Raw genomic sequence first — 12,009 nt, forward strand, 5'->3', positions numbered from 1 at the left:
AAACCAAATTGTCCTTTTTCTAAAAACTATGCGACATGCTCATTTCCACCTTTTTCCGTTCCTAATTTTGGAACAAAGCAAGCTGTTATTAGGTTGTCTCTTTGCATTTATCAAATGAAAACCCCTGCCGAGGCCTTTCTTGAAAATTGAAATGAAAGAAATTTTGTATATTGTACATTGTTGTTTTTTTTTTACATCGCCCCCTCCCTTATTTGGTGTGTGCATGTGAAAGTAAACATTGCAAATTGGCATGAGATAATTTAATCCCTTTCAAGGTCTGACAATGTCTTAATAACAGCACAGTCAAGGACTTGTTTAAGGTTCTTACCTCAATTTAACTTTGTATCCAAGTACTTATCTATGTACTTTAACCCAAATGCTATTGTGCTGAAAAATACACATTCCCGTGGTTCTGATCTGATAGAAAGATGCTGATATAACATCAGAGAAGGGGATTTTCTGTTTTCACCTCATGTCTGACACTCAGGACTCCTCAGAAACCTTTTTTGTCTGACTGCCATTTCTGCAAGTTTGAACACAGCCTGAAAGCCTCACATTCTCTATTTCTTTAATTATACGTATTTTTAAAATTATACAGATCTATTGGGGGAATAGACTTCTTGTTTCTAAAAAAAAAATAGCAAGTGTGAATATTGCTTTAGAGATTAGTCTGTTCCATTTCTAATAGGCCATGTTTTGGGTACTACCAGATGTTAGCATATTCTTAATTCAAATCATCAGGTTCAATTACATCACCAGGAAGGGCTGTTGTGTTCTTCCTGTATTTGAGCTATTAATAAAATATGTTTTTAATTTTCAAAATTGCTTGGCTTTGGAATGGGCCATTACTCTGGGGAGTTGGAAATACAGGAAGGCAAGCAGCATATTTGGACCACTGAGGTTTTCCAAGACGCACACCAAAATAAATTTTTATAATCGTTTCCCCTTTGATACTTTACCTTATGTTGTCTATGATATAACACTGACTTAAATTCACTCATTAGCACGGAGGATGGCATTTTCATTAGAGCACGTATGTCTAGATAATGAACCCAAAGTTATTTTAAATCACTGCAAGACAATGAGAATGCATGCATGCATGTGTGTTTGTGTGTGTGTGTGTGTGTGTGTGTGTGTGTGTACATATTGCAAAGACAATCAAATTCTTTTCTACAGTTCGAAGCCTTTCTATTCATGACTTGAAACCGAGAGAACGCACCCTATAGGAAGCATTTGCCCAACCTGTGCACAAATGTTTTGGCTGTGAAATAGCGGGGACATATGGAAATCATTTTCCTTACACAAAACACGGCTGAGATAAGTCACACCTAGACAAAGGTTTCCACGATTCTCAAGAGCCAGAGTAGTTCAGAGAGAAGGTATAGCCCTCCTACTCCACTTCTCAAATGTCAGGGATCTTGTGGGCCACAGGGAACAAGAAATGTATTTTCTCAGTCTTAAAAAAAAAAAAGATACATTCTGGAAGATTATTATTTATTTAAATTATTTTTAAATGTACATATTGTTGCTATTATAGTACCATTTTATTTTACTGTTTTTAATGGACATAAAGGTTGTATTTCACATTAAGGAAACCAGAAAGCAATTTTACTGGAGTTATACGTGAGTGGCAATACATTTTAGAAACTTCATGGAAAAAGAAAAAAACCTCTCACACGAAAATGGCGGATAGATTTTGGGTGCCAGTTTCAATATCAGTTGGCAGTGGTTCCACGAAGCATGGGTTGAGAAGGAATCTGAAGTGGTGTCCAACCTTTATTGACTGATGATTTGTTCTGTGAATGCCAGACTCGCAAAACGCCACATGTCTCCTGTGTATTTACCAACCCTACGCACGGTCAAATTTTGTCAGCTTTTCTCAAGTTCCTCCACATCTTAAGGACACACTCAAAAATGTGCCCTACAAAAATACAGTAGAGATGTTATAACGAAAGGACATGAATTTATGAATGAATAAAAATCAGCATGGCTCAAACTGAGACAGGGACGTGAGCTAAAGACACAGGTGGGATGCGTACTGCAGCAACATCATAGATTGGCCCCAGGATTTTTATTTGCCCATTGAAAAGGGGGAAGCTTCAATACCTAATACACAGTGTCCCAAAGACAACAAAAGAACACGTTCTCGGGTGACTTACACAGGTTCCTGATATGAATATTGGCTAAAGATTTTACTAGAAGGTCGCAAAAATGAAAGAATGCATATGGTCAAGAACACTCTTGACAAAGATGCCATGAAGAGGGGGTACCTGGGTGGCTCACTCGAGCATCAGTCGAGCGTCAGACTCTAGATTTTAGCTCAGGTCATGATCTCAGTTGGGGGGCTGAGCCCCACATTGGGCTCTCCACCAAAAGTGCAGAACCTGCTTGGGATTCTGTCTCCCCCTCTGCCCCTCCCTTATTTCCTTTTCTCTCTCTCTCTGTCTCTCTCAAAATAAATAAGTATTTTTTTTAAATTCCACAATTCAGGGGCGCCTGGGTGGCTCAGTCAGTTAAGCGTCTGACTTCAGCTCAGGTCACGATCTCGTGGTCCGTGAGTTCGAGCCCCACGTCAGGCTCGACGGAATCGGAGCCTGCTTCCGATTCTGTGTCTCCCTCTCTCTCTGCCCCTCCCCCGTTCATGCTCTGTCTCTCTCTGTCTCAAAAATAAATAAACATTAGAAAAAAATAATAAAAAAAATAAATAAATTCCACAATTCAGACACCTGTGTGGCTCAGCCGGTTGAGCGACTGATTTCAACTCAGGTCATGATCTCACAGTTCATGGGTTCAAGCCCCACGTCAGGCTTTCACTGACAGTGCGGAGCATGCTTCAGATTCTCTGTCTCCCTCTGTCTCTGTCCCTCCTCCCCCATGTTTCCTCTCTCTCCCTCTCTCCCAAAATAAATAAATAATTTTTTAAATGCCATGATGAACTTAATAGGTCTGTTTTGATCATGAATCTCCACGTGTGACAGCATGCTGCAAAAATAGAATTCAAGAACAATGATTATAAGGTGGTCCAAAGGTGTAATCTTCCAGTTATAAGATAAATAAATACTAGGGGTAATTATAGTTAATATTGCTGTGTGGTAGATATGAAAGTTAAGAGAACAGATTCTGAGAGTTCTCATCATGAGGAAAATAGTATTTTTTTTTTCTATTTCTTGGTGGGTTTTTTTTTTGTATCTACATGAGATGATAGATGCTAACTAAGCTTAATGTGGTAATAATTTCATAATATATGTTAGTGAAGCCATCTTAAACTTATACAGTGTTGTATGTCAATTAAACCTTGATAAAACTATTTTCAAAGAGAACAGTTGTGTTGCAGACCAACACAATGTGTTTTCTATTGATCTCATTAAGTTTTACCTTGAATAAAGAAATTATTTTAATATTGAATTTCCCCCAAGACTTAGACACTTAGTGGCTTCAAGCTTAAGATGGTGTTTACCAATGAATATCTAGAATGTGTCTATTTTCCGTTGCCAGATACGGGTAGATCTGCACGGATCGGCAGACAATCTGATTGAAGCAAGGGTTAGTCTCGGCATGGCTGTTGAAGAACCAAGCACAGGTAAGTGTCTGAATGGAGGACCAATCTGTTTCCACACCCAGGGGTGCTGCTAATGAGAGCCCAGTGACCCTCCCTTTATCCAACAGGAATGAAGCATATTCAACCTCTACTTTCTTTGTAAAACACCGAAGTGCATAACGTGTGAATTCTGCACACACTTCCAAATTTTCTATTATGTGTTTTCAGCCTACTCAGAAATCCAATGGCAATTCAGTTCTAAAAACAATAGAACACAATCATTTGGCAGTACAAAAATGTGTTATTTAGAAGCCAAGTCATACCGGGAAAGGGTCATCTAATTAAAGAATCTAACAAAAGCATACATGAATCTCGGTAGCTTCTCTTCCCACCCTACGGTTTTTGAACTTGGGTTTATGAATCTTAATAGGAAAATCAGCTTAGCTGTTTAGAGCATGGTGTTAATGATGCTGAGGTCAGGGAGTTGGTCCCCTAAGAGTCACTGAGTTTTGAATAGAAATAAAATAAAATAAAATAAAATAAAATAAAATAAAATAAATAAAATAAAATAGTAAAGTAAAGTGAAATGAAATAAAATAAAATAAAATAAAATAAAATAAAATAAAATAAAATTTCCATAGCCATAGCTTGGACCTTAAACCACAGTCGTCTGTGTCTCAGAGGCCCATCCTTATTCCTAACTGAGACTGGGTAGGAGCATATGGATGGCGCAAAGCCACCTTTCAATACCATAGGGTTAGAAAAGCACACATGACTCATAGATGGTGGGCCACTCCTAGACGGAAGAAATTCCTACGGCTTTTGCCTTTTAGTCAAATTAGGCATGCTACTCCCATGCTGAATGTACACAGATTTTTCAAAATCAATTTCAACTCCATTCAACAAGGATCATGAAATCCAGATGTAAGAGGGCAAAGATGAACTTTCACTAAGGAGCTGTTACATCAGGCATTTTTAGCTATCTTATGCATTATATTATTTAATTATCACATCAGCCCTTCCGGAGAATGCTTGTATATGTGAAAATGTATACTTGTAACTGCAAAACTGAGTTTGATGTATTAGGATCAGACACACTTGAGTCCCTAATCCCTTAATTGTTCACTGGTTACCTTATGTGAGTTATGCAGCTTCTCAAAACCTGATTTCCTTTTAACTAAAAGATAATACTAATAGTACCTTCTTCAGAGAAGGAATGTGAAAATTGAATGGAATAATATATATGAATATATACATATATATGGACTAATATATATGAATATATACATATATATGGAATAATATATATGAATATATGTGTATATATATAGGTATATGTATATATACATATTTAAGGTTTATTCATTTTTCAGAGACAGAGTGTGAGTGGGTGAGCGGGAGAGGGGCAGAGAGAGTGGGAGACACAGAATCCGAATTAGGCGTCCTGGCTCTGAGCTGTTAACACAGAGCCCGATGCAGGGACTGAACTTGCGGTCGGCGAGATCATGACCTGTGCTGAAGTCAGACGTTCAACCCACTGAGCCACCCAGGCACCCCTCAGAGACCATTTTAGTAAAGAATGGTCATGTCTAAGACAGGTGTTGGCAAAGTATTTTCTGTAAAGGATAAGATAGTAAATATTCGGGCCCTTGCAGGCCACCTGGTCTCTTTCCCAACTACTCAGCTCTGCCATTGCAGTGAGAAAGTAGCCACCGAGAATTCATAAACAGATAGGTGTGGCTGTGCTCCCATAAAACTTCACTTACCAAAAGAGGCAGCTGGCCAGACTTGTCCCACAGGTCATAATTTGCCAAACCCTGCTCTAACAGTTTTTGTGCTATTTAGTTACATATTAATAACCTATTAAATTTAGCTTTCCGAAGCGAGACTTTTAAATCCTGAATAATTTCTACGTTTGCAATACTGTTAACAATTTTCCATTACTGTCTTTCAAAGCCTCTTTGTTTAACAAAAGTAAAGATCAGCTAAATTTGGCCCGAATACAATGTTGTTGGTAATGAACAAGAAAGTAGAGAACAATAGATAAGTTTAAAAGCATTTACCAGGGTGTAAGAATCTCAGCATGCATTCCCTTTCCCATTTCCAAGATTATTAGGAATTAATAAATCAACGTGACGGACGTGTTAGGTTTTATAGTCAGGCACTCCAGAGTGCAGTCAGGGTTCATCTTATCCCTGGAAAAATTGAATGCTTGTTTACAAGTTATAGAAATCTCTGGACCCTCGCCAGCCTCCTGGATCTTATGAGGTCCAGGCCCCCCTTCATATCTGTCCTGTGCAGAAGATTCTCAGTACTGTTGGCAAGATTATAAATGACTTTTAAATTATGTCTTAGGTAATGGGACATAGACAATAATAAAGGCGAAAAGATATACAAAAATATTTTATGTATTTCCTTAACTCTGATGCATAGCAACTACCAGCCTGATCATGTGTAAAATTTCTTACAGAAGATTATTTTTCTAACACTGTTTTTAGGAGCCTTGATAAAAAGGGTTCCCACTAAAGATAACAAGGAGTCACTCATCAGATACTATATTCGAAGCTCAATAAATTCCAACATTATTTAACTTGGCATGTGCAAGCCAGCCTTACATCAATTAGTAAAATTCAGGATGGTTTACCAAAGGAGGGAAGATTGAGAAGGAAGAGGAAGAGGAGGAAAGTAGCCCGCCTTTTGTCAATGCTTTTGTAAAACACATCCAAATAGAATCCTTTGATTTGGTTTCATTGTTTCAATCTGCTCTGCCTCTTATGCCAAAAACACTTGACTCCTACCAGCTTGCTGACTGACTGACAATTCAGCCATCTTGACTGTGTTGTTATTTTCTGTGGCTGTATAAATCTAGAATACTCATAGGCTAGAAACACTTTGAAGAGTTATGGAAAGGTCGATTTATAGAAGCAGAATTTTGGCTTCTTCCTCATTTAGTCTGTTGGAAGAGACCCGCGAGTGTCATGAAAGGAAAGGCTTTGTCATTTTGCTCTTAAGATCGTATTGCTGACATCTCTCCCGAACTCAGGGGCAGATTTCATCGACCTATCTGTTCAGAATAGAACCACGTTGGCATGGCTGAGATGTCAACTCCTAGACGGAGATGATTCAAAATCCAGTAAAGCCTTGGATTGCAAGTAACTCGTTCTGCGAGTGTTGCGCAAGACGCGCAAACATTTCTAATTAATTTTAACTTGATAACCGAGTGAGGTCTTGCAATACGAGTAGTACATGACACCGGATGTCACATGATCACAACCGAGCCAATGGTCCCTGAAATTCGCTTTGATATACAAGTGCTTTGGATAACAAGCGTGTTTCCAGAACGAATTATGCTCACAAACCCATGCGGGATATTGGTATGGGGGGTAGCTTCGCCATATGATTTCGTAACTACCTGCTGAGGACCATCTGCTTTCTCCTGCACCTCTAAGGCTCTTCCCTTCCATGTGTTTGAGAAATGTTCTGTTGCTTCTCCTTACTCATGATAACTTGAATGCCTTAGCCTCGCTGCAAAATATTCGTTTTAAATAATACAATACCGGTTGTAGAGAAAGAATGGCTTAGAAAATGAAACATATATGACAGGAGCAATTTTTGGCAAGGCTATTCACCCATTGTGTTTATATCCACATATCGTTACTTCCTCCAACCCAGAGGATATTAAGGACATTGCATTTAGCAGACTCTGTACTGAAGTCCAAGAGGAGCCCAGTAAATTAGTTCCCAGCTCCAAAGTGCCAGCACGATCCAGCTGCACTGATAATCTGGTAAGTGTGACACATAAGAAATCTTATCATTACATGCGCATTGTAAATACTTGTGGCATGTAAATGCTTTGGCGAATTTGCTCATAGGTTATTTTATTTAAATGGTTACATTTGTTTGGCATTGTTAATATATACCAAAGAAATATAAATGTTCAAAGGAATTGGACTGTTTGCCTCTCACTTCCAGCTCAAAGGCAGAAATATAACTTGGGTCAGTGGACATTTACAGGAAGGTGTCTCCACCCCAACTTGGCTGAGAGGGACGTGCTAGTATTGTTGCAAATGTTCAGCAATGTGGGTGGCGACTAATACAGGCCTAAAACTGAAAGAAATTTGACTGCGCCCAATGGAAATTAGACCCCAAGCCACTAAAAATCCTGCCAATTAGTACTGACGCTATACTTATTTGAAGCCATTACATTTAGTTGCTCTTACTAGGGTATTCATATAAGTAAGAAGCATCATTGCAAGTCAGTGTAATTATACAATGTGCCTAAGCCACTAAGGTCGTGTTGTTTTTATTATGAGCATACCAAAACATGGTGATTGACATTCATATTGTTTTCTCTTCAAAACCCACCTCCTGTTCAATATCTTAGTTTGTCCAAACCTTGGCAACCTGGTAGGTTGAATATTGGTATTTCTACTTCATCCATAAAAAAAAGAAAATGCCCAAGATGGTTCATACCAACATTGTTCAGAGAAGTGGATAATAGCAGAATTCATACTTGAAACACTAGATCTGCTAAATTTAATTTGCATTCTATTAAATTATCTATTAAATCTTCTATTGTATTTTCAATAGAAGAAAAAAACTAGCTTACCTTTTTGAACAGAACCTAAAAGAGAGTGAGTCCTAGTATTTTCCTGCCTAGTTTCGTCCCTCAAGTGATCTTTAATATTCAACTAATATTATCACCGCACAGGCAAAGACAATATGCACAACCACGCATTCCTTTTCAAAATTCAATCTTCAACGTGAGCAAAGTTATTTGTTCATATTTTGAATTTTTCTTTGTCACTTTTAAACTCTATGGCCACCATGAATTCTATGGAAACATACAAACAAGGGAAACCAAACAGGAAACCCTCTATTTTTTTTTTTATTATCAGCAGGAAATTTAGTTCAGGAAGTACAATAAAACCTTGGCCAGTCAGAATCCTTGGGGATTGAATCCTTCCAGAAAGCCAAGCTTTGGAAATCCCTGAGGGCAAATTCCCTTAAGTTCTGGAACTAGGTTATTTAATTTCTCTGAATTGAAACATTCTGAAAATGTACTAGGCGTCCCCTGCATGTTAAACTGAGTTGGTTATTTCTTAATTAGTCAAAAGCATTTTAACACAAATCATTTACTTTAATACTACTTAAATGTCCTTAGATTCAACCAAAGAGGGTAGAACACTTCAGCAATTAATTAAATCACTACACTGTGTGTGTGTGTGTGTGTGTGTGTGTGTGTGTGTGTGTGTGTGTTTTAAATTGTGCTTGCCTTGGGAAGATTTTCTGTCACCTTCTTTGCAATCGTCTCTTTTGAATTGTTTAATAAACTGTCTCTACCCTTTTAATTTGCAAAGTTGAACATAGATAACCAAGCTTGTTAAAACTATATTAAAGTAAGTATAAATAAGCAGAAGGTGAGAACCTGAGGAGTTCTTCTATGGGTATCTAGAACATGGCTTTACCTCGTGATATCTCAACAAAACAAAACAAAAGTCAAGTGAATGCACTTTTACAGTCTGGGTCTAATGAGTGTTCTTCACCATACAGACACAGTATAAGAGAGAATGGTTTGGACAAATTTAAGTGCAAAAGTACAATGGGCATCCATCTGAATTCAATAATTTAGATCCTTGGAGTTTTGAAGGATATATGCCCATATACAAATTTCTCTGGGAGTCAAACCTATCATAATGTGTTACTTTGAAACTACCACGTTGCATTTCATCAATTAAATCACTGATTCGAGAAATATCTACTAAACGGTAGCCTGTGCAGGCACTGTCTCATGTTCAGTGTAAAACAAATTAGGCCACACGGACATGCTTCCTTCTTATCAAATTTTAATTACTTCGCTGTTATTTATTTAGCTATTTATTCATGTCAGTATTTATTAGGTAAGTGCCGTTTATTTCCAGAGACTATGTTAGGTCTTGAGGAATTAATAGTGAACCAAAACAAACAAAATAGTGAAGCCCAGATCTTATGTTGCCAGTGAACTCTTGGGGAGTCAGACAATCAGACAATCCACAAATATGTAAATTCACACTGCGGTCAAAACAATGTGCAGAGAGTACAGGGCCCGGGGAGAGCTGGGAGGCCAGCAGAGCTTCTGCAAGGAAGTGAGGTCTGAAGTGAAAGTGAATGAGTTAACCAGGTAACGGAGAAGAGGTGCCAGCTCGGTTCCAGCACGCCAGGCTGATGGAACGGTCCATGCAAACAAAGGCCAGAGGTGGGGGCACATGGGAGACACCTGCAGAAAGCCATATTGCTGAATCTATGGGACCTAACAAGAGACTGGAGCAATAGGACCCACGAAGCTGGCCAGATGAAAGAGGGTCTTTAGAAACTCAGCAGAGACACTTGGAGATTCTGTTGTTAACCTAAGAGAATGGGGAGCCTATTGAGTAATAGCTTGTTTCCAAAGAACAATGTCAATGTGCAATAGAATAGAATAGTTTCATGTAGAAATCTAAATGGATTTCACATTTTACATGAAATATGAAAGGATAGCAAAACTCCTTTAAATGCTTTCCATGGCCCCTGTAGCCATCCCTCTATGCTGCATGGATGTGCCCTGACATGAACCCTTAATGGCTATTTCAGTCCAAACCATGCAACTCCATTGCTGTTTTCATGTTTTCTGTGTTGTTTCCTATCTGGGACAGCCACACGTGATTTCCAAACAGCAGTCAGTTCCAGGTCAAAAGAGGCCTCCTCCAGATCAAAGCAGGAAGATACCAAAGATGTTCCAGTCCAGCTAGAGGAGAAAGACGCCAAAAGAGCATTTCACATTGGAGAAAGAAATGAAGGTCTCCACAAAGGAGGATCCCAGAAGAAAGCTGGACTGATGGATTATCAGGTGAATTAAATACTTGGAAAATATTAGAGACAAGCATGATAGATTTAATAGATTTGTTTTTAATAGACATGTCAGAGCCCTCGGGGAAAAATTGCAGTAGGTACACAGAGAACTAAACAAAATTTGAAAAATGAGGTGTTTATTAGCTTTGGGAGAATTAAAGAATTGTATGAAAGGAGAAACATCTTCATAGGATGCTTCTTGGTTCAGCAGAGGCCACTTCATATAAATATGTATAATCAGATAAAAGGAGAGCAGGAAAGTAGGGAGATTGTGAGTATAAGATCATTAAATCTTGGCTTTTATCTTCATAAATAGCTTACATGTACCCAAAAGCTTATATATAATGCTGATAAAATTCATTACAAGAATATTATTTAAGAAGAGGGATTTAAGGGGCAGCTGTGTGGCTCAGTTAAGCATCTGACTTCGGTTCAGGTCATGATCTCATGGCTGTGAGTTCAAGCCCCACATCGGGCTCTGTGCTGACATATCAGAGCCTGGAGCCTGCTTTGGACTCTGTGTCTCCCTCTCTTTCTGTCCCTTCCCTACTCATGCTCTGTCTGTCTGTCTGTCTCTCTCAAAAATAAACAAACATTGGAAAACATTTTTAAGAAAAGACTAGGGATTTAATTTCCAGAAGAGACTAAAAGAGCTCAAAATGATAATCTCAAAAAAATGGGGCAATTATATTTAGAAGAGGGAACAAGGGAACTACTATTTTTGTTTATAAACTTTATGGGAAACTCAGACATCTACACTAAAATTAACTCTAAAACAAGTATATACATATATTTCTCATATTATCTGAATTTATCTGATCAGTGTAAACCAAAATTTGGGCTACCATTCAGACAAAATTTAGAACAAGTTAATAGAAGTCAATATGGGAAGACTTTTCTAACATTTACTGATATTTTCACAGATCTTTTCCTTCCAAATCAAAAAACAAATCTCTCTTTTTCTCTTTCCCTTTCTTTCTTTCTTTCTTCCTTCCTTTCTTTCTTTTCTTTCTTTTTTTTCTTTCTTCTTTCTTTCTTTCTTTCTTCTTTCTTTTCTTTCTTTCTTCTTTTCTTCTCTTTCTTCTTCTTTCTTTCTTCTTTCTTCTTTTCTTTCTTCTTTCTTTCTTCTTTCTTTCTTTCTTCTTCTTTCTTTCTTTCTTTCTTTTTTCCTAGAGCAGCTCAGGAATTGCCAATGCCACTCTCGTGGAGATTTTTTGAGGTGTGAACTTAAATGCAAAATATTTATCTTGAAATTCTGCCAAGAGATAACGAGTATGGAAAGAAATAACATGGACCCCCCTATTCTGAACCCAATACACAAAGGTACAATGTGGCTAACTGAGTTCAGTTTTATGATTCAACCTAAAATAGTCACAAACTACCAACTCCTTTTTTGCTTAGGAAACATATTATTTTCAGCACCTGAATGATCTGACCTCCCTCACACTTCAGAGACTGTTAACAGGGGCGCCTGAGTGGCTCTGTCCGTTAAGCATCCAACTTCAGCTCAGGTCACGATCTCGCGGTTCGTGAGCTCGAGCCCCGCATCGGGCTCTGTGCTGACGGCTCAGAGCCTGGAGCCTGCTTTGGATTCCGTGCTTCTG

Source organism: Lynx canadensis, chromosome C1 (genome assembly GCF_007474595.2).
Source record: "Lynx canadensis isolate LIC74 chromosome C1, mLynCan4.pri.v2, whole genome shotgun sequence".
Lineage (NCBI taxonomy): Eukaryota > Metazoa > Chordata > Mammalia > Carnivora > Felidae > Lynx > Lynx canadensis.